The following is a 21,991-nucleotide window of genomic DNA, read 5'->3' as shown; positions in this document are numbered from 1 at the left end:
TTTGCCTTCCCTTTATTCTTAGGGGAAGGCAATACCTCAGTATAAGATCTTGTTTTCCACTTTAATATCTTTCCATAACCCAAAAATACCTAACAGGCTTTGCATAAACTGAGAACGATCATGGAAAACCTTTTGGAAATTTCACTTTTGAAGATAAAATTAAGATCAGCTATAGGGTCTTTGTAAAACCTAATATAAATCTACTTACAGCAGGTGCTGCTAGGTACCTATTAATTATTAATTATGTATACTAAAATATTTTTGGCAGCTTCAGTGTCTTCATACCTCTGGGCAGTCCAAACATTTCAGTGCTAGCAGATTTTATATTACATTTTTGCATTGGTGACTTTTTCAGGGAATGAAAATTGAATTGAAATTGATTTCAGATTAACCAGTATGAAGCTGAATAGGAATTGTTCATAGATTTCATAGACATTAGGGCTGAAGGGACCTCGGAAGATCGAGTCCAGCCCCCTGCCCCAGGGGCAGGAAGTCAGCTGGGTTCATAGGATCCCAGCAGGATAAACATCCAAATTTCTCTTGAAGGTGTTCAAAGTAGGTGCTTGAACCACCTCCGGTGGCAGGCTGTTCCAGACCTTGGGGGCTCGGACAGTAAAGAAATTCTTCATTTTGTCTAGCCTGAAACAGTTTTGCAGGAGTTTATGTTCATTGGAAGCCATATATTAACAGCATCTAGCTTATACAAGGGCTTTTTGTTTTAGTAAAAGTTAGTAGTAAATTTCTACTGTTCAAAGGTACATCAGTAGTTGCATTCATGCTGCCACCCAGCTTGAGGTATGCTGTTACTGTGACCTTGAATTTCTTATAGGGTTGAGTAGAGTAATTTTACAATTGAATCCTGCAAGAAATTTGCACTGGGAACTTCCGTTAAATTTAACAGCATGTACAAGAACTCCAGGATTTATCCGTAGGGTAATTGGTTCAGTGAAATCTATTTATTTTCAGAGCAGAACACTTGAAATAAATACTAATAACAGTAACCACAGGTTTCATTGAAGTACTCTAGGATCTCTCTCACCAAAAAGGTATTTGTAGGGGTTCTTCATAAAAAGACTCTGCCCTCTTTTTTGACCTTTCCATTTCATTCAGGTCTCCAAAACAACTTTTTGTTTTTTGTTGATACATCTTCCAGAGTCCATTTCCCAACTCCTTGTTACTTTCTCCTGGCCTCCTGCACTTACATACTTTTCTTTCACTGAACTTTTATGCATGTTCCTCCAGACTTTCTGTATTGCAGAGATTAAATCCTCTCTACACAAAACCTACCTCTGTCTCCTCAATCTATGCAATGGAAACTTGCTTTACTTTGCATTCCATATTGGCTGCAGTAGGGGAAGCTCCTTAAAACATATCTCTTCTAGGAGCTAAGCTGTCTAGGAACCTGACTGAGGTGGCAGAGCTGCATAAAAATGTCTTTCATGAGATCAGTGGGAGTTGGAATGAGCTTTGTATATTTGAGCACTAACGAATTGCAATTTAGGAGTAACCTAAGGATCCTTATGTAAGTGATAGGTAACAGTAGTTATCTCTGAGTTCAAATGGTGAAGGCTTTGAGTTTGAAACTATGGGACCAGAGTTTCAATTCTGGATCTGCAGGTGGTTGGTATTGACTAAATTAAGGTGATGGTTTCATTATAGTTAATGTTACAGTCCCATTATAAGTCTGAGTTACATCCCTCTGTAATGCAAAAAGAAAAATTCTCAGGCTTGGATTTTTAGGGTTAAATCTCATTAAAAGGTTCTGATAAAACATTGAATCAATTAAATCCCTTTAAAAAAATTAAGAAAGTTTTAAACATTTCCTTTTTGACATTTGGCAAAACATCCAGTTCATGGTGTCCCTCTCTGTGCTCAACAAAGTCCCTTTACCCAGTGGAATTTGAAATTGGCTCAAATTTGGTTGAGCTTGACATTGGTTCCTGCAAGAAACAATTTTCAGGGTCAAGGATAGTAAAATATTTGAGAATAGATTTCATGTTCTATCTGTGAAACCAGTGTGGAATAACTATAATGGAGAGCACTTTCATTATTGGCCCAGGCTGTGTTTTAAAAGAAATTAAATTAAACACCATGATTTGTTTGGGGTTTTTTTGGTTCTTGGGTTTGTTTGGGGGTTTTGGGGCGGGGGTGAAGGGGTTATGTATTGTTTTTTTTAAGTCCCTTCTCCAGGCATACCATGTGACAATGCAGTCTTGATCTTGAAAGGGTGTGCACAAGTCCTTTTGCCATTTGACATAACTGAATGGCATAGACATTGTCATTTGTTCAAAATCTCAAAGAACATTTGTGGCAGAGCTTAAAATACAATCCTTATCTATTATGCTAGTCCCATGGCTTAATCTGTTAGTCCTGAAAACTGTCTTAAATTTCTGTTCTCTCCCTGGTTGTCAAGTGGAGTAATTCTCCTTGTCCACTTTGTCCATACACTGACTTCAAAGCATTGTTATTACCCAGATGTTTTCACATGAAATTACTAAGAAGGGTAACTGCTTGGTTGATGATCATTATTAATGGGATGGGCATTGGAACCAAGAGACTTAATGCGAAGTTTGCAAAATAGCAGACTAAAATCAGACTCCTAAAGGTTGATGTAGCTGCCTGAAGAAGTAGAAGTAGTTTGATTGTCAAAAATGCTGAGCATCAAGCGGTTCCTATTGAAAGCTGCTGTATGTGCAGTAATTTGAAAAGCAGACAACTTTTTTTGAAGCTTAAATTGAGTTTTTGATTAATGGGGCTCATACTTAGAGCCCTTAGTCAATTAGGTGTGTTAGGAAATCCCACAGACTTGGGACTCTTATTTCAGAAAATCCTGGCTCTAGTTTCTAACTTTGGATTTGAAAATTAATTTTCTGTGATATATTTTTTTGCCTGCCTTCAAGATGAACATAGGCAGTGCTGTGCATTTATATATGGCTAATTTTGCTACATAATGAAAGTGCAGATTTTGTCAAGTGTTCAGTGAATGAGGCAGGTCTCACAAGATCAGTTATCGAGTTTGACCAACTCTGCTCACTCAGTTCTTTTAATATGAGGGCCCATTCATTCCATTTATTGAAAATTAACAAAAAGAAATTAAGCCAATGCATATACTCATCTCCATTTAGGACTGCCTATAAACATGTGGTTAAATTCCTCTGACTTCAGTTAAATACAATCTGTGCCTGAAGTTAAGCAGCTGCTTACCTGTTATCCCAAACAAAGCTGTTTTCATGAATTGGTGCCAAAAGCATAAGGAGAGTCTGCAGTTGAGAAAACCAAAGGTGGGCGGAGGGTTGGGGACTTTATACAGAACTCCAAACAGCAAAATGTAAATATTAATAGGTATGTAAGGTTGCTGAGTGACAGCAATGAAGTTAATTTGCCTCATGAGTTATACAATCCAGGCACTTATAAACAAGAAAATTAATGATTAAGGATATCATAAATCTTACACTGCCCACATTGTAAACAAGCACATTATTCTTACCAAGTATAAACTACACTAACTCAGACCTTGAATGATTACAAGGTGAGATTTTCAAAGTAGAATAGCATGCAGCTAAACTCATCAGTTATCTCAAAATATTAAAAACGACACAAAAACGTTTCATAAGACTCATAAAATACATGTAGTGCTATATATGGTTAACCTCTAATGCAAAAAATCTATTTTTTTTTGTACAGAGCCATTTTCCTCATTTTTGCATGGTTAATACTGACTGAATAAAGATTTTTACAGTCAATAATAACTATATCAACTGGTGATAATTCCTCTTGAAATATTTTGATAAACAGTTTGATATTTTGATTTGCCTATAACTTTGCTTCTTTACCTTTAAATTGCTTGGGTTTTGTAACTGATGTGTTAGATAAAGAATGCTGTTATCACATAGTGATGATAAAAAGAATTCTGTAATACAGCATATTTTTGGGAAAGACCATTTGGACCAGTGTCTCATAAAATAAACTTTCCAAAGGATTCCATTCCACATCTATCCCTCTCCTTCAGGAAAAACCTTGGAAAACAAATGTCTTTTGGGGTGACTTGGAGGTCTGCCAGTTCAGCCCTTGGCAAACTAGTGGGTGATGTTGATGACATGGGCAAAGATTTTTGCCTGAACTTCCATGAGACAGCCAGCCCAAGTGTCTCCATTCAGCTCAAGTGATGTGGTATTATGTGTTAAAAGATGTGGTCTCTAAGCTGAAGAATGCTCAGTCTGCTTAGGCCTGTGTCAGTCCAAACTAACACTGTAAATTTCAACAGTAATAGAATAGGAGGTCACTACAGAGCACATGGTTGTAGTGTATGTGGGTTTGGATAATGTGTATGAGTATATATAACAAAAATTAGGCCTGAGTATCTTATAGCGACTTGTTCAGCCATACCTGATTGTTGGTGGCAATGTGTAAATACTGAGAGATTTTTATTCTTAATAACTGTGTCAGGCCACTGTTTTGTAATGCTTCTGTGTTTATCCTCAACACCGTCTGTACCATATTTAATCCCAAGCAGTGGAATTTGGGTATGCTACAGTGGCAACAAACACTAGGCACTGCACAGCAAAGAAAATACTCTCCCCCTTTTACTTGCACTTATGCTCTTAAGGAATAAAGAACAAACACAAACAAACCTCCTTTATGACCATGTATGAGGAGTCTGGGAGAGGGATAATAAGCAGTACCTCACTGATGTGTTTTAATAAATACTAGTTTACTGTATCCCACAACAGAGAGCAAATACATGCAATTACTTGCAAATTTCTTCAGTGTTTGTACTTATAAATCTCTGCCTAAATCTTCCCAGCTGGGAGTTAGGCTAGTCTTTCTGCTGTGGAAACAGGGCTTTGTTCTCATGTTCAGCTTCAGCTCAGTCTGGAATAATTCAGAAACGTATTAGATAGATTGCTGCTCCCAAAAGACATAATGAAATAACCTTCACTCTCAGCCTTAGGGAAATAAGCACACAATCAGGGTTTGGGCAGATTTCTCGATTAAACAAAGAACTAACTGTGCACAAATTGCTCCATAACAATTTGTAAAGAGTCCACTTTATAAATTTCTTGCAGATGTAAAGCTGATATTTTTTTAATCAGAACAGGAGGGCTTTTAGCGTCAAAATGTTTTCAACATTTTCCCTTTGCTCCATAATTAGTATAAAAATATTTAGATTTAAAATTGAATTGGTAGCAAATCCTGTTGTTTTTTTTCTTTTTTGTTTTGTTTTGCGAATCAGTGAAATATGATGTCAAACCCAAGCTAAAATCCATGTTTAATATGTGTAGTTAACTTAGTCCAGCTGGAATAGATTCAGGATAACTTTGTGCTGTCAATTTTTATCTTGGTAAATTTCATATTGTATACAACAAAGGAATGAGAAGTTATTGCACTTAATGTTGTTGAGATTTCAGGTGTTCTCTGGTCAAATTATTCAATAAATCAAAAGCAGGCTTTTGTTGTAGCCACTAAGAATTGTTTAGAATAGGATATTTAGGAGATTTTTAGTAGCTTTCCATTGATTGAACAAGACACCCATGTCAGGCAAGAAGCATGAAATATTTTGATGAATAGCTGTATTAAATGGCAAGTCTAGGGACCTAGTAAACAGTGGTTCATATTTTACTTGCCTTAGTTTTTAACTTGGAAGTTTATAGTAAAAGAAAAAATACCACTCTAAATATTCATTCTGAAGCCTAACTGCTCGTCTACAACCTGTGCTTTAATACTTTGAAATCTCCCCGTGCATTTAAGAGTACATCCATATTTGTGTTTGTTAGCTTGGGTCTGATTACTTCATTCTTCAGTTGTTTATACATTTCTCAGTCCTACTTGAATCTAAACACACAAGGATATTACTATACTTTATTTAGAATGGAAATTTCAGATCTTGCATTTAATGAAATGAAACAACAGCTTTTTTTTTAGCCTGGTATCCATCTGATTCTTACGGTCTGATGCTCTCTCCGCTTGCATCTGTGTAAATCACAGAAAGTTAAATTGTAGGCTGTCAGATTCCACTGGTATAAGAGAAAGGAGCATCTAGTCCTCTCCATTCTTTACCTTACCTTCTGAAGTGTACTTTCAACAGCGCTCTTTCTCCCAATAGGAGTGTTCCATTTGAGTTTAAACTGACCTATTTTCTTTAAATTGACTTTTCTCAACTGTGTGGAACCAGGCTACAAGGAACTTGGATAAATAGAATATTGTCCACCTTCAACTGACCCTTCATTTATAGGGAAGCAATTCTGTTTAGAGGGGAAAAAACATGGCTAGAATATAAGGATTTTTGTGGACAGTATCTTTTATTGGTACAACTGCATGGCTAGCTTAGACTTAGGCAAGCTTTTGAGTGCAGTGCATTCTTCCTTCAGGTCTGAGGAAAAAGCAGGCACAAGGCAGAGAGATTTTAGTCCCTGTAACTACTTTTTTCTTGGGCTTGAAGAAGGATGCATGGCATTCAAAAGCTTGTCTATCCCAACCATTAACTTGTCACTCCATCACTACTATGGCTAGAACGTGTGATTTCTACTCAGAATGACTCTATTAGTATAACTGCATCTACAGTTGGGGTTGGTTCTACTTTACCTCTGTTAATTTCTACATTAATATACTTAAACTGTTACGAAAACCACTATGTAAATAACCCTTAAGAAACAGAAAGGTGAAAACACAACAGAAAGACCTACTGCTCTGAGCTGTAAATATAAGACTGTAATGTGCAGAGTGCTCTCACTAAGCCAAGTACCACAGTGGAAGTGCCCTGTACTTCCCAGCACTCAAAGTATGAAGCAAAATAAAGCCTTTGTATTTTGAGTCTTATAAACTTTGGTCCAGTATTTTAACTTTTAGGACCTGCTGGTAGGTCATCATTCAGTGTAAACTGGCATTGGTTCATTGATGGGTATCCCATTAGAATGAAAAACATCAAGGAGAGTTTGTCACACTGTGGAAGTCCAAGTTTGTTAGGAACAGAAGCAAAATTCACAGTTGCTGTCTGCCCTCAGTAGCTTGCCACTGACCTTGTTATGTGGAAATCAGTGACAGAGAAGGAGTAAAATTTGACCCCAAGTTGTGCTAAAATTTAGTTGCAGTTTGTATATGTGTTATTAAATGAGAAAATAAATGGAAAATGTTAAATATTTTAAACAAAATATTAAGCCATTTGAGAAAGATCATGAAATCACACTTATTTCACACGTGTTGGAGCAACTTGGTTTGGCTGTGGTTTGTGAACATGAAAAATAAGAAAATAAAAGGAAAAAATATAAATATTTATATGGAAAGATGAACAGACATATTGCTGAACATGTGTGCACATATTTACTGTGACCTATTAACTCATCTTGTTTGTAAAATAATGTAATACCATTAAAGTGTTTTAGAGACTTAAAACTACCTTGTTAAGGTTATTGAATGTGAAGGAAGGAGACAGCAAAATGGTAACTGGCATCTTGAGCTAAAGAAAAAACCTACCACTGAATTACTGGGAAATTCATCTTATCTTTTACTCCTGCTTCATGTTTGACAGGACCTTCTGACAGCTTTTACCCATCAAACAGATATGAAACACTGTTCAAACTACTTATATTCTGATAGCTGAACCCAGTGTTAGGAAATGAACTTTACAGTTATATTGGACATGTAATTAAATACAGTGTCGTCTTGCCAGTATGGACAGTAACAATTGCTTGAGGTACTGTGTTTTTATGCTGGAGAATCTGCAGTGGCATGTTGATTGGGAAGGCCCCAACTTGGTTTTCTTTTAAAATTGCATTTAAATATATGCTAGATACACATTCATCACTTTAATCTAAACTCTACTGTAAATTAGCATGTATAGCCTCTGAGATCATACACTTTCACAGAAGTACTCTAATGAAACTTGGCAGCTTTTACCCAGAAACATCATTTGTTCCATTCACCAGCAAAAGCAGACCTCAAACAAGTCAAAACTGTTTTCAGTAATGAGTTCCATTTTTTCTGAGTTTCAAATGTCTCCTGTCCTGTACCTATTCTGCTTTAAGTCAAAAAAGCACTACAGAGTTACATATATATCAAAGGAAAGTTGGTAAGATCTTGAGATATTTGTCATTTACAGTAACCAAACATAGGGCTTCATTTAGCACACGAGTGACTTGTCAGTAAAGAGGCTTTCTACTCAAAACTGGTACATTAGTTGCTTGATGCTTACAGTTGCTGTAACATGTTAAATTGTCTAGTGGAGGCTCTGTCATAAAGTCCTGTGCATACCAATTGTTACTCATAAGGTTCAGATGAAAACCCTGCATTAAAGGACACTTTGAAGTACAGCAGTTTTCTTTATTTTAAACGTTTTCAATGTCTTAGTGCAAAAAATGATATTTTATTACAACAGCATCACTGTGGTTTAGGTGGTGGATGCTGATATTGAAAGAAACTCTTCATAAAAGGCTTGTCTTATCCTATTTGAGAAAAGGCAATTTGGCTTAACTTACAAAATTTGAAAATAAAAACCAATGTGGCAAAGATAGCTTTGTCTCTTAGAATAGAAATGTATGTATTTGTATGGGTGCACATGCATTTTTTAAGGGAAATTTTAAAAACATTTAGTTAAAAAATGTGAACTAATGATTCTTGGTTTGGTAGTTTGCCTGGTTTGTTTGTTTGTTTGTATTTATTTAAATGTAAAATGTCATGGCCACTAAAGAGATGCATAAGCTGTAACTTTTTGTGATGCAAGTTTCCCAACATTTTAGTTCACAAATACATGTTTTGCTTTTCATTCAGAGCTTCCCCCTTGAACCCAGCAGGATATGGGGCAGACAGAGGAAAAGTTATGGTGCCCTGACTGGATCTTGTAAACATTAAATTTTTAAGCAGTTAAGACATCAATTTTGGACATGCTTACATGCCTAATTGTCAGCATGTACTCCACTGCATTGCTCAATTAGTGTCTAAACCCATTCTTAATGTGATTATTTTTATATGCCTTTATCTCTCCAAACTGTTCCCCCACCCCATCTTGAGTTCTTTTTCTTTCTTAATGTGTGAAAATGTTTTGAGTAGAAAATATAGCTGTGCAAAATTGTAGATAGGTACTGGTAGATAAATAAGAGTCATGTTTAAAAGATCTGAATTCTCATATTTGTAGGTGAGAGTTCTAATATTTTATTAAATTTAACCATAAGAAAATTTAGTGGATCTCTACAAGCCACAAAACAAATTGATATGCAGTCTTATGTCTGCAAAAACCACTCATATAAAGCAATCTTTTGCCATAAGTGACTGCTTTAAAGATCTTTAAATGTGCTGGGTAAAAATCTGTACCACTGTTGTTGAAGATCACCTCCATCAGGCAAGTGATTTTATAGTGTCTTGGATGATTATTTCTGACCGGTTTCATTAACCAAATTTAAGCTATTATTTCAACTAAAAGTAATGAGACAATGTTTGCCCAATCTTCTTCCATGCTTTTTTAATATAAATAATGTCCCCTAGTAACATATCTGTGTGTATATTCTTGTGTGTATATATGCACATATATATGTGGCTCCCTCACAGTTCCCATTATTCTCCTAATCTGGGAGGAGATCATAGATATGGGAAAGCTCAAACAGTATATGAAAACCAAACATGTCATAAATCTCTGAACACTGGAAGAAGTTGCAGAAGAATTAAAAACTTAATAACATAAAACTCCATTGGTATTTGGATGCTTTCCCTAAATAAAAATGGCTGGATTCTGCAAAGGTGCTAAATATGGCCTGCAAGTCCTTTGTGGAATTCAGTGGAAGGTGCCCAACATAAAGCAGGACCAGTCCCAATGTCCATTGTGTCCTATGTATGTCTTCAGTAGGATAAAGTGCCTAAAAGGAATGTGCTTTAATTATGTTCTTTTATTTTTGGATGTTATGTTTTTAACAAAGAAATGGGAAGAACAGAAAGCCCCTTGTGTGGAGCCATATATCCTCCCAACTTGGGGCATCAATAGGATATGAACACTATGGACATGTCCAAACAAGCACAGACATGTGGTATATGGTGCTGCAGATCCGTCTGTGGTGCCACGCAGTGCACATTCAGGCATTTCCTGCATTGCTACTTCGCAGTGTGGGGTTTTTGGTTTTTTTTGACCCTGGGAGATGCTGGGGTGAAAAAAATCCACACCAAAAAAAAGTGAGGCGGTGCATGGGGTGGTGCAGGCTCCTGTGCTGCAGGAACACCATGGCTACAGCTCCTGAGGCCCCCAGGAAAAGCTACTGGGGCCAGCATAGTTGCTGGCGCCAGCCTCTCCTACCCCACCCAGAGTAACTTACTGCATGCCAGCGTGCATGTGGCATGGGCGTTCCCCGGGGACAAGCAGCAGCAGAACACAAGGTGTGTTGCTGCTACTTTTTCCTAGGGAAGTGCACATTCCCGCTCATCTGGATGCACCCTATAGATCCAGAGTACAGACCTCTTCCCCCTTGAACCAACATTGGTAGCAGTCATTCTCTCTGTGGGGGGGTGAAAATCTCTCTACTGCTGGATTTGAAAACTGTTTGACAACAGCAGCGAAATGTAGAGACTTACACTATCTCTCTTTAATTCTAGGTTTTAAAAAGTGTTCTCTAGTTCTTGCAGATCCTTCTGTCCCTGTGCCTAAACTTCTCTCTGTCTTCTTGCCCTGGCTCCTACTGACCCAACTCCTCTCTTTCTGTGGAACATGTACCACCTCCCTCTTTTGTACGTATCCAACTCTTCCCCTCTTGTTTCTTTCAAACCCTCTACCCCTTAGCTCTTCCTGTCCTATCCTCTCCTTTTCCTCCTGTCTTAGAATCATGTTCTCCTCTTCCCCTCAGTTGGCTTCTGTCTCTCTTCTATTTTACATTCCATCCTAGCCCCTGTTCTGCAGTACTTACTGCTTTCTTTTCTTATTCTTCTGCATCTCAGTGTGACTCCTTTCTTTGCTAGCTGGGTTCCAGCATGGATGGGGATCAGGTGACATTGAAAGTTCAGGAGAAACAGCCTGCCTTCTCTCAGTTCAGGTACACAGCAGCCCAGTGAACCCTGGTGACCAAGGCACTTATAACTTAGCCAAGTTTGTGTGTGTTTTCATAGGAACATTAAAAAGCACATTTTTGGCATGAGAGTATCCTCCCTGCCAAATTTCAAACCCGTGTATCGCATCATGATGTAGCATCCAACAAGTAATATAGGGGGAGAAGTACAGGTTGTAGAAGGAAAGAACTGGAGGAGGCACCAGAAAGCCATTCTGTGTGCATGGTTGCCATTCTCTTAGTAAGACCCAGTTTTAATTATACCAACATGAAGTTCTTAAATCTTATTATCTAGTATACCAACATATGTCACCATAAATATGGGAGTAAAAGTCAGTCTAGGAACACTCACAGGAAGGAATATGTGTGATAAGCAAGAAAACAGAGTAGCACTTCTGCAAAGAAGTCTGTATAAAACATTGAAATAGTTGATTAAAATGTTTGAGTACTGTGACCTCTGGTAGACTGAAGTTCTAGACACCATTGTTTTTGTGCTAGAAACCAAGAAACAAAAGACAGAATAAATGGCTGTGTCACTGAGGCCTCTGAGCAGGTACATTTGGTGTCAAAAGATTCCATCAACAGAGACAGCATCATTTGCAAAACATGTGAACCCAGCATTCAGAAGAGACTGCTTAAGGAAAGAAATCTTACCTTGGAGAAATGCTTCCAAATAGCAAGGGCAAATGAATTATTTAAGGAAATGATCAACATAAATGATACTCACTGGGCATATCTACACATTTATTAATGCACCTTTGCTACTGCACGTTTAGTACCTCTAATATGAGGTACTACATAAGCATGTTACACAAGCATGTACCTCTAATATGAGGTACTACATAAAGATGCATGAGCCCGTGCTAATGCGCAGTAGCAAAGGCGAATGTGTGTTTTGTGACAATGTGCAGTAGACTAATTCTACTGCACATTAGCATGGTTTTGGCCATTATGTGCTAATGCACAGTAAAACAGATGTCTTACGGTGTCTTGTGTAGATGTGCCCACTCTTGCAGAAACTGGGCCAGGCTAAATGAACCAGGACAGACGAATCAGGACAGACAAGGCCACTGCAATGCGAGCGCTGTGGTTTAGTATGTATACTGAGCAAATCAACATAAAAGACAAAATAAAAATGCCTCCAAAATGGTTGAGGGTAGCAGGAAACTGAACTACTTCAGCTCCTAATGTTCCATTTGCAAGCAAACAAGCTAAAGAAGTACAGGTTGGATGAATGGACTATAAGGTGGGTAGAAAATTGACTAGATCATTGGGTTCAGAGGGTAGTAGTTAATGGCTTGATGTAGTTGGCAGCCAGTGTCAAGTGGGGTGCCCCAGGGTTTGGTCCTGGGGTTGGTTTTGTTAAATATCTTCATCAGTGACCTGGAAGATGGGATGGAGTGCACCCTCAGCAAGTTTGAGGATAACACCAGCTGGGAGATAAGAGGAGGGGAGGGGGTGGCGGGGACTAGTGAATAGTTTGGAGGGTAAGGCTAGGATTCAGAGAGATCTTGACAAATTGGAGGCTTGGACCAAAATAAATCTGATGTCAATAAGGACAAGTGTAATGTCCTGCACTTAGGATGGAACAATCCCTTACACTGGTACAAGCTGGGGACCAATTGCTTAAGCATAGAAGGACCTGCGGGTTACAGTGGACAATAAGCTGAATATGCCAACAGTGTGCTCTTGTTGAGAAGAAGGCTAATGGCATACTGGGCTGCATTAGTAGGAACATTTCCAGCATATCAAGGGAAGTGATTATTCCCTCCTATTCTGCACTGGTGAGGCCACATCTGGAGTACTGTGTCCAGTTTTGGACCCCCCACTAGAGAAAGGATGTGGGCAAATTAGAGTCCAGTGGAAGGCAATGATAATGGTTAGGGAGCTGGGATGAATGACTCAGAGGTGGGAACTGGGCTTATTTAGTTTGGAGAACAGATGATTGAGAAGGAATTTAATAGCAGCCTTCAACTTCCTGAAGTGGGGTTCCAAACAGGATGGAGCTAGACTGTTCTCAGTGATGCAGATAACAGAAAAAGGGCCAATGGTTTCAAGATGCAACAGGGGAAGTTTTGGTTAGGTATTAGGAAGAACTTTCTCATTAGGAGAGTCGTAAAGCATTGGAACAGGTTACCCAGAGAGCTTGTGGAATCTCCATCCTTGAAGGTTTTTAAGACCTGAGTAGACAATGCCTTGACTGGGATTCTGTAGTTGAGGATGGTCTTGCTTTGAGCAGGGGGTTGGACTAGATGACCACCTGAGGTCCCTTCCAACTCTAATTTTCTATGATTTTACATACTGGAGGAATTTAAAAGCATAGTACATGTTGTGATTTAGGATGGAGAGACTTCCAGTGGAGAGGTAGATATCTACAGTCTGGCTATAGCAGATTAAGACACTCAGTGTGCATGTATGGCAGAAGAAAGATATCTGATTACTGCCATTTTTTGTCTGTGCTATTAAATCAATGACCAGTTTGATTTCAGCTGGGATATAGACCCAGAAATGCTGGTAAGTAGCAATATTAGACTAGAGCAATGTGAACGATTAGACTAGAGCAATGTAACCTATTTACCAATGTCTTTGCCTCCATTTTTCTGAGCAGGCATTCCCCACACCAGGATCCCCGATGGACCCAGGGGAGGCACAGCTAGGCCCAGGGTCAGAGAGGACCTAGTTAGGGAACTTCTGGTGGGACTGGATGTGTTCAAATCAGCAGGTCCTGATGATCTCCACCCCAGAGTGCTGAGGGAATTAGCAGAGGTCATTGCGGGGCCCCTGGCATGACTTTATGAGCACTCGCGGTGCTCTGGTGTGGTGCCAGAGGACTGGAAAAGGGCCAATGTGGTTCCCATCTTCAAAAAAGGGAGGAAGGAGGACCCAGGAAATTATAGACCTGTTACTCTTACCTCAGTCCTGGGGAAGCTCTTTGAGAAAATTATCCAGGTGCACATCTGTGAGGGGCAAGCAGGGGAGTGTATGCTTAGGGGCAACCAACAAGGGTTCGTTAGAGGCAGGTCCTGTGAGACCAACCTGGTGGCCTTCTATGACCAGGTCATAAAATTCTTGGACGCAGGTGTCACGGTGGATGTAGTCTTTCTGGACTTTAGGAAGGCCTTTGACACTGTCTCTTACCCCATTCTCATTAAAAAATTAGGAGATTGTAGTGTTGACACCTACACAGTCAGATGGGTCACCAATTCTTTTTAACATTCTTATTGTGGGAACGTTCTTATTGTGGGAACGTCAAGAAGGGCAATCCAAGCATGATACAAAGCAGTAGCAAATTCAGAATGTGTCAAGAGTAGAGTATTTGACTGAAGCTGAAGTTGAGGATAATTGAAGCCCCCTACATCAGGCATTTGTTGTTGTCTGATGGACAACATACTGAGAAACTGAGAACCATGGCCAGATGCTGAGAAACTGAGAACCATTAAGGACATATTTGGATCAAAGGATATGAAAGAAGTCCAGTAATCTATAGGTTTGGCTAACTATCTTTTCAGATTCTGCACACACCTACCCAAACTCTGAAACCTTGAGACAATTAAAACAGTACAACACAGTCTGGGAATAGCCAGAAACCCAAGAACAAGCATTTAAGAGAGTAGGAAAACCACAATAAGGCACAGATTATTAAGTGTTACAACCCTGTGAAGCAACTAGAGCTACAGCATGGTGCTGAAGGAGGTCTAGGAGCAGCACTAATTCACTCAAGCAACTACAGCGCATGTGATGGACTTGATGTCAGGGTAAAGTTCTCATCAGCAAAGTTGCTACTCATGGCAGATATGTTGAAATAAGCATTCCTTCCGGAGCACAACAGATGATTTTTTTGAATAGGAGATAGTTTTGTCAACATGGTGTCTTACCTCCCAGGCTCTAATGGGAGGCTTCAGACAATCTAACAAGCACTGAACAGGGTGGAGAGTACCTGGCATTAAAAAGTATTCATCCTTTAGAATTGGTCAGATCACAAGTGTCACAGGAGGTTCACCCTTACAACCATGGGAAGGATAAACTAGGTGTGCAAAATAGGATTTTGTTTAAAGGGGACCGGGCAGTAAGTGCAGCTGATTTAAGAGGTGATACCATGAAGCTGATACATGTTTCATACCTGGTGACAGAGACAGACCTGAGAGGAACTAAGAACTATATATATCCAAGCCAAGCATGGATTGAGACCAGACCTTAAACACTGCCAAGTGTGCAGAGCGTATAGTGATCAACAATAGGAGACTCAAGACCTTCATGAAATCCTAAACCTGGGTCCTATCAAAACAGATCTCTTTTTGTTTAACAGGAACTTCATGGTTATTGTAGAATAGAACTGTTCACTCTTTAAGGCAATGCACAGTCACAGTAACTTTCTACACCAACTTCTGGAAGATCTGCTGTCTGAGGGAAGTCAGGCAAGACCTGTGATCAGGAAGTTGAAGACATTTTGCAATGTATGGCATACCAGACCTGCTAGGATCAGACAGTCAGTGATAGTCAAGCAGCATTCAAGTGATTCAGCACAAAAAGGGAACCTGATATCTTCCAGGTACTCTCAAAGTGACTGAAAGATAGAATAATCAATGAAGACAGCCATGAAAACCTGTGGGAAAAGTAAAACAGGCAGGGAGTGATCTTCCTTTGGTATTATTGGATCATCATGATGAACTTGATCCCAGAGATCATAGCCCAGCTCAGTCTTTGAGGACTCAAAGAATCAAGAAGCTGCTTCCTATGAGGGGTATTCTTCTTTAACCTGTAGGAGAAATGGCAGTCAGAACACAGAAAGTAGTTAAGAGCCTCAAGCTAAGCAAACAGCTTGTTATAACAAAGGAATTTGGAGTTGAGGTCATTGTGCACAATCAAGTAGGCCTGTGTCTGATAGTCAAATTGTCATACAAAGCAAGAGCAAAATGCAGCAGTCAGAGCCACAGCAGTTTTCTACAGCCTACGGAGAGCAGTGTGGGTAAGACTGAACATAGCTGTAGAGTGGCTGACCAGCTGATGCAGACAGACATGGCCAAGACAAGGACAAGGAAGTCTTACAAAGATCCTGGACTGATACAGGAGAATCAAAAGAAGTACTGCATGTAAGCAACTAGAGGAGCAGCAGGATGCCCCCCAATAGACAGAAGGCAGCAACAGAGTAGAAACAAATTCCCCCTTCAACAATGATAACACGAGATAAAAAGTTGGAGATGGTTTGAAGACTTGAAGACTTCAAAGAATTTTGAAGTCTAACAGACCACAGTGACCTGGTAGTCAAGGCCACATCTTGACAGTGGGTAGTGTATTAGTAACAGGCTTTGACCTTTCTGACTTCATCCCTGCATGCCTGAGCAGTATTTCTATACTCCTTTCAAGTTGTTTGTCCAAGCATCCACTTCTTGTAAGCTTCCTTTTTTGTGTTTAAGCTCACCGAGTTCTCTCTAAGCCAAGCTGGTTGCTTGCCACATTTGCTATTTTTCCTGCACGTTGGGATGGTTTGTTCCTGAGCCCTCAGTAAGGTTTCTTTAAAAAACAACCAGGTCTCCTGGACTGTTTTCCCCCTCAGACTGGTCTCCCAGGAGATCCTGCCCATAAGTTCACTGAGGGAGTGAAAATCTGCTTTTCTGACGTCCAGGGTTCCTACTGTGATGCTCTCCTTTCTTCTTCCTTTTGTCAGGATCCTGAACTTAGTCATCTCGTGGTCACTGCTTCCCAACTTGCCATCCACTTCTACATCCCCCAACAATTCTTCCCTGTTTGTGAGCAGTAGGTCAAGAAGAGCACGGCCCCTACTTGGTCTCTTCACTTGCACCAGTTGTCTCCAGTGCTCTCCAAAAGCTCCCTGTATTGCCTGTGCACTGCTGTATTGTCCTACCAGCAGATGTCAAAGTGATTGAAGTCTCCCACAAAACCAGGGCCTGTGATCTGGCAACTTGCACTAGTTGTCTGAAGAAAGCGTCATCTATCTCATCCTCTTGGTTACGTGGTCTGTAGCACACATCAACACAACATCACCCTTGCTGCTCTCCCCTCTGACCCTAACTCAGATGCTTTCAACAGGCCTATCTCCAGCTTCATACTGGAGCTCTGAGCCATCCTACAACTACACATACAGCGCAGCTCCTCCTTCTACAGACACCTGAGTTAACTAGCCAATTGCCCTACTTTCTCAGGAAGAATGAGACCTCTCCTGTTGTCCTCTTCTGCTTCTGCTTCCTCCAGGTCCCCTGTTTCTCTGCTTACCTCAGGGCTTTGTCCTTCATCCCCCAGTGAACCTAGCTTAAAGCCCACCTCGCTAGGTACTGAGCCTGTCTGCGAAGGTGCTCTTTCCTCTCTTCATCAGGTGGATTCTGTCTCTTCCTAGCAATCCTTGGAACAACAGCCTGTAGTCAAAGAAACCAAATCGCTGCTGGTGACACCACCTCCACAGCCATGCATTGATCTGCAAGTTGTATCCACTCCTGCTAGGGCTCTTCACCTTGACCAGAAGGATTAAGGAGAACACAGCCCATTCCCCCATCCCCTTCACCCTTGTACCCAGAGCCCTATAGTCACTGTTGATATGCTCAGGGTCACCCATGGCAGTATCATTGGTGCCTACATGGATGAGCAGCATGGGGTAGTAGTCAGAGGGTCGGAAGAGTCCCACCTTCTGTGACACCTCAGCTCTGGGCTCCAGGCAAGCAACAGACCTCCTGGGACAACAGGTCAGACTGGCAGATGGATCCCTCCTTTCCTGGCAGAAGGGAGTCTCCAGCCACTGCAATCCACTGCTTCTTCTTTGTGGCAGTGGTCTTGATCTCCCCACCTTGGGGATTCCTGGCCTGGCTGCTTCCACCAATGCAATGCACTCCTCCTTTATTGCTAACACTCCAGGTGTGTTCTCCAGGAAAACCACTGCAGGTGAGGATGACAACTTCTTGCTGCCAAAACATACAAGCTTCAAGCTTCCACCTTCCTGGGAGTCCATGCCCTCTTCTTTTTCTAAAACCACCTCTGGCAGTCCTTCCTCCACAGTCCTAGAGGTTTCCTCCAGCATGGAACTGATGAAGTCCTCATGGCAGAGGATGCTTCGAAGCTTTGCTGCCTTCTTTGGTAGCTTTCTTGCCTTCTTCCCGTGGAACACCACCAGAAGATACCGCTCACATTGTAGGTACTCCCCCACCTGGCTGACACTGTAAGGAATCTGCAAGCTGCAGTCTGCACAGCACCAAACTAAGACATGGGTGGAAGCCTCAGTGGTGTGTGGTCCTGCCTCAACACACTCCTTACAGGTGAAAGCAGAGGAAGAGCTGGAAGTGGCAGTGGTCTGGTATTGCGATATCCTCCAACCATACCTCTGGGTCTTCTATTCTGCTGTCTCTCACTTTGTGTCTCTCTTTCCAAGCAGACCTTCCCTGCAAACTTCTCTGTTGCTGGCTTGTTTGCTGTTCCTTGACCTGGAGGGATCCCTTTTCCCTGCAACCTCTCTCCTCTCAGCAAGCTAAGGAATGTGAGAGTTTCCAAGCAAACTCCCCATGCTCTGGCCTCTAGTTAAACAAGGGATTTAAGTCTTGGTCTAACTGCTGAGTTTTAGCTGCTAAAATAAAACTATGTAGCTAGTCAGTCCTAATTACATATAAGAAAAACTGAACTGAAAACAGAATCTTATATTAGGAAATATTGGGTGAAGTTAGCTATAGGCAACATTAATAAATTCACTGATGATAATAATGATGATACAGTACCTATCTTTAAGAAAGGGAAGGAGGATCCAGGGAATTACAGACCAGTGAGCCTAACCATGATACCTGGAAAAATTATGGAGCAGGTCCTCAAGCAGTCTATTGTGAAACACCTAGAGAAGAACTAGGTGATCAGGAATACCCAGCATGCATTCACCAAGAGCAATTCATGGCTGATTAGCCTTATTGCCTTCTATGATAAGGTGACAGGCTCTGTGAATGGGGAGAGAGCAGTGGAAAACTTGCTAAGAACAATTTTTCCAACTAGTCTAATAAAAGATATAGGATTTATCCAAAGAACCCTGTCTGCCTCTTGACTTTAGCAAGTCTTTTGACATTGTCTCTCACAACATTCTCATTAACAAGACAAGTAAATACAGACAAGACAAAAGTACTGTAAGGCAGATATATAACTGGCTGGATGATTGTACTCAATATTTGCGGTATCTGTCTTGGGTCTGGTAATGTTTAATATCTTTATTAATGATTTGGACAATAGGATTGAGTGTACACTTAGCAAATTTGCGAACAACATCAAGTTTGGTGGAGTTGCAGATACTCAGAGGGTAGGGCTAGGATCCAGAATGACCTGGATAGACTGGAGAAATGGCCCACAATCAATCAGATGAAATTCAACAAGGACCTGCACTTGGGATGGCATGATTGCATGCATGAATGCAGACTGAGGAATGACTGGCTAGGCTGCAGCACTGCAGAGAAGGACATGAGGGTTACAGTAGATCATAACCTGAATATCATAGGCAACATGTGGGCCGGTACAGGGGCTTGTGTGAAATTGGCCCTCGCAGCTGGGGAGTGGGGAGTGCCGGCTGGTGTCCCCCTTGAGAAATGTTGGGGCACTTCTGATTTAGCCGGTGGCACTTCAGGTTTGCTACTGGTGCTTCTGAGGTCAGCAATTGGCCCTCCACCCATCAGCAATTGGCCGCTGGTGCCCTCCCAGAGCCAGGAGGCACCAGTCACCCATGCTGAATATAAACCAACAGTGTGTTCTTGTTGCCAAAAAAGCCAAGAGCATACTGGGTTGTATTAACAGAAATGTCACTTACAAATCAAAGGAAATGATGATTCTTCTATTTGTCACTGGTAAGTCTTCATCTGGAGTATTGTGTCCAGTTTTGGGACCCACACTCCAAGAAGGATCTGGGCAGTTTGAAAGCATCCAACACAGAGCAACAAAAATGATTAGGGGTCTGGGAAGCAAGACTTTTGAGGAAAGGCTGAAATAACGAGGGTTGTTTAGTCAGGAGAAGAGAAGACTGAGGGGGGATTTGATAACAGTTTTCAAATATCTGAAGGACAAATAGTGAGATGATAGAGACTGGCTTCTCTCTTTGGTTGTAGGGGTCAGGACTAGGAGCAATGACCACAAGCTGCAGCAGAGTAAATTTAGATTGGAGATTAGGAAGAACTTCCTGGCCATGAAGATGGTCAAGCATTGGAACAAATTGCCTTGAGAAAATGTGGAATCTCCATTCTTGGAAGTTTTCAAGAGCAGGTTAGACAGATATGTGGCTGGAATGAGTTAGTCAGGACTGCTTGTGTCTTGCACAGGAGGTTGGACTAGATGACCTTTTTCTTTCCTATGATGCTATGTAGGCTGTGCCAGAAATGTCAACAACCCTCAGTCCTTGAACACATGTTTCTTACCCTGTGAGTGGGAATAATGACTATGAAGGGACTGCATTGCCATCCTGTAACCTCCTTATGGTTTAGGGGGAAATTGTTTACTCTCCATTCTGAGCAGTCAGGATCTCTGTGGTGAAGTGGCACATTTCACTTTTCATGCTTTCTCTTTTCCAGTTTCCTGTGTACCACCAAAAGCCTGAGCCATGATTTTTTTTAAAAAGGTGCCCAAAGTTAGTCACAAATGCAGAATGCCTTCCAACAATAATTGGGTAATTACTGCCAAGGCAGGTATTCAGCATGTTTGAAAATCAGATGAAATCCTGACTCTGCAAAAGTCTATGGCATGACTCCTAGATTTCAGTGGAGTGAGGATTTAAGTCTTTGAATATGGATTTAGGTGCTTGACCCTAATTTTAAGCACTTAGTTTTTAGAATATTGGTTATAAAGTACTCCTGCTCTGTTCCTTTGTGTTCTATAAAGTATACTCTAAATAGCTTTACCTAGGGTTTTTTTTACAGCTACCTTAAATTGTAGCATGATTATTTCATGTTGCATGATTATTTCAGCTTGGAGTATCTGTACCATGTTATTCCCTTACTTTATAATTAAGAAACATTTTTAAATGAAAAAGAAGATCAAAAGATTGAAAGGCAAGAACAGAACCTGATTGTAAGATAGGTAAGAACCAAAAAGAACAGCATAAAAACACAGCATATTAGAGCACTTTCACCCCTTAAACCATACTTTCATTGTCAAAGGGTCCTCATTTCATGCTCCCCAACTCATTTTGCAAGCCACACAGTAGTACACACACACACTACACAATGCATTTCCGAGTAATGGTGCAATTTATACAACACTTGGGAGGTTGACTATTACTCATAACACCACTTGTTGCACCGTTATGCTGCAGGAGAAAAACATTAGCGCTACAGAAATCAGCATGAAAATTGAAGACAGTTAAGGTGCATTAACGGCTTCTCAACTCATACGTTCAGAATTTTCCCACTTAAAGGGTTTGCCTTTTTTTATGAACAGTCAGAGAATAAAATTTGAATAGATTCAGCATGCTATGAGAAATACCTTTGTTAGAAAGAAAAATCAGACTTCTACAAAATGCCTGTAACACTAGGAAAATGAATCAAATTATATGACTAGTTGCACATTTTTGAAACATGACCAAGGAACATATCACTCTAGGCATTTCCCTACCCCCTTGTTGTTTCCCCCCCTGCCCCCTGGAACTCAGAGGAAATGGATACTACACACCCACCCATTCACAAAAATTCTGGCAGGAAGCCAGCTTCCCTCGCTCTTCATCTTGCCAGCCAAGCTCCAGCCTCTCTTTGCTTCCTTTTTTTCCCCCCTTCTTACTCTCTCTATGCAGTTGTCTGTCAGCTCTACACCTCTTTCAGTAACAAGTAGAGATCTAAAAGGCTTTACTTTCTTCCTCTGACTTTTTTTCCTACTGTTATTCCATGACTTCCTTACTTGCGATTTGTGCTGTACTTCCCAAAAGTGCATGTGCACAGATCTGGCTTGTGTTATTTTCCCTTTTTAATTTGTTTAGCCATTACTTCACACAGTTTAAATTGAAATCAGGAAATCATCTCCCA

The 21,991-nt window shown here is 40.6% G+C and overlaps 1 protein-coding gene and 1 long non-coding RNA gene across 7 annotated transcripts in view; one reads left to right on the top strand and one right to left on the bottom strand.

Moving 5' to 3' along the window:
- GLI3 (GLI family zinc finger 3) overlaps positions 1 to 21,991 on the top strand; it is a 287,319-nt gene that overhangs the window by 105,754 nt on the left and 159,574 nt on the right. The gene's annotated exons all lie outside the window — the stretch shown is intronic.
- Positions 930 to 3,278, bottom strand: LOC109291875. The gene is made up of 2 exons (XR_002095971.1): positions 3,205 to 3,278; positions 930 to 1,940 (listed from the first exon to the last, which is right to left on the bottom strand). It is a non-coding gene; the product is annotated as an uncharacterized LOC109291875 (long non-coding RNA).

The sequence above is a fragment of the Gavialis gangeticus genome, unplaced genomic scaffold, assembly GCF_001723915.1.
Source record: "Gavialis gangeticus isolate Ggan-Ray unplaced genomic scaffold, GavGan_comp1, whole genome shotgun sequence".
In the NCBI taxonomy this organism is placed as follows: Eukaryota; Metazoa; Chordata; order Crocodylia; family Gavialidae; genus Gavialis; species Gavialis gangeticus.
Note: the sequence above shows the minus strand (reverse complement) of the source record. Positions and strands in the feature narration are given on the sequence as shown.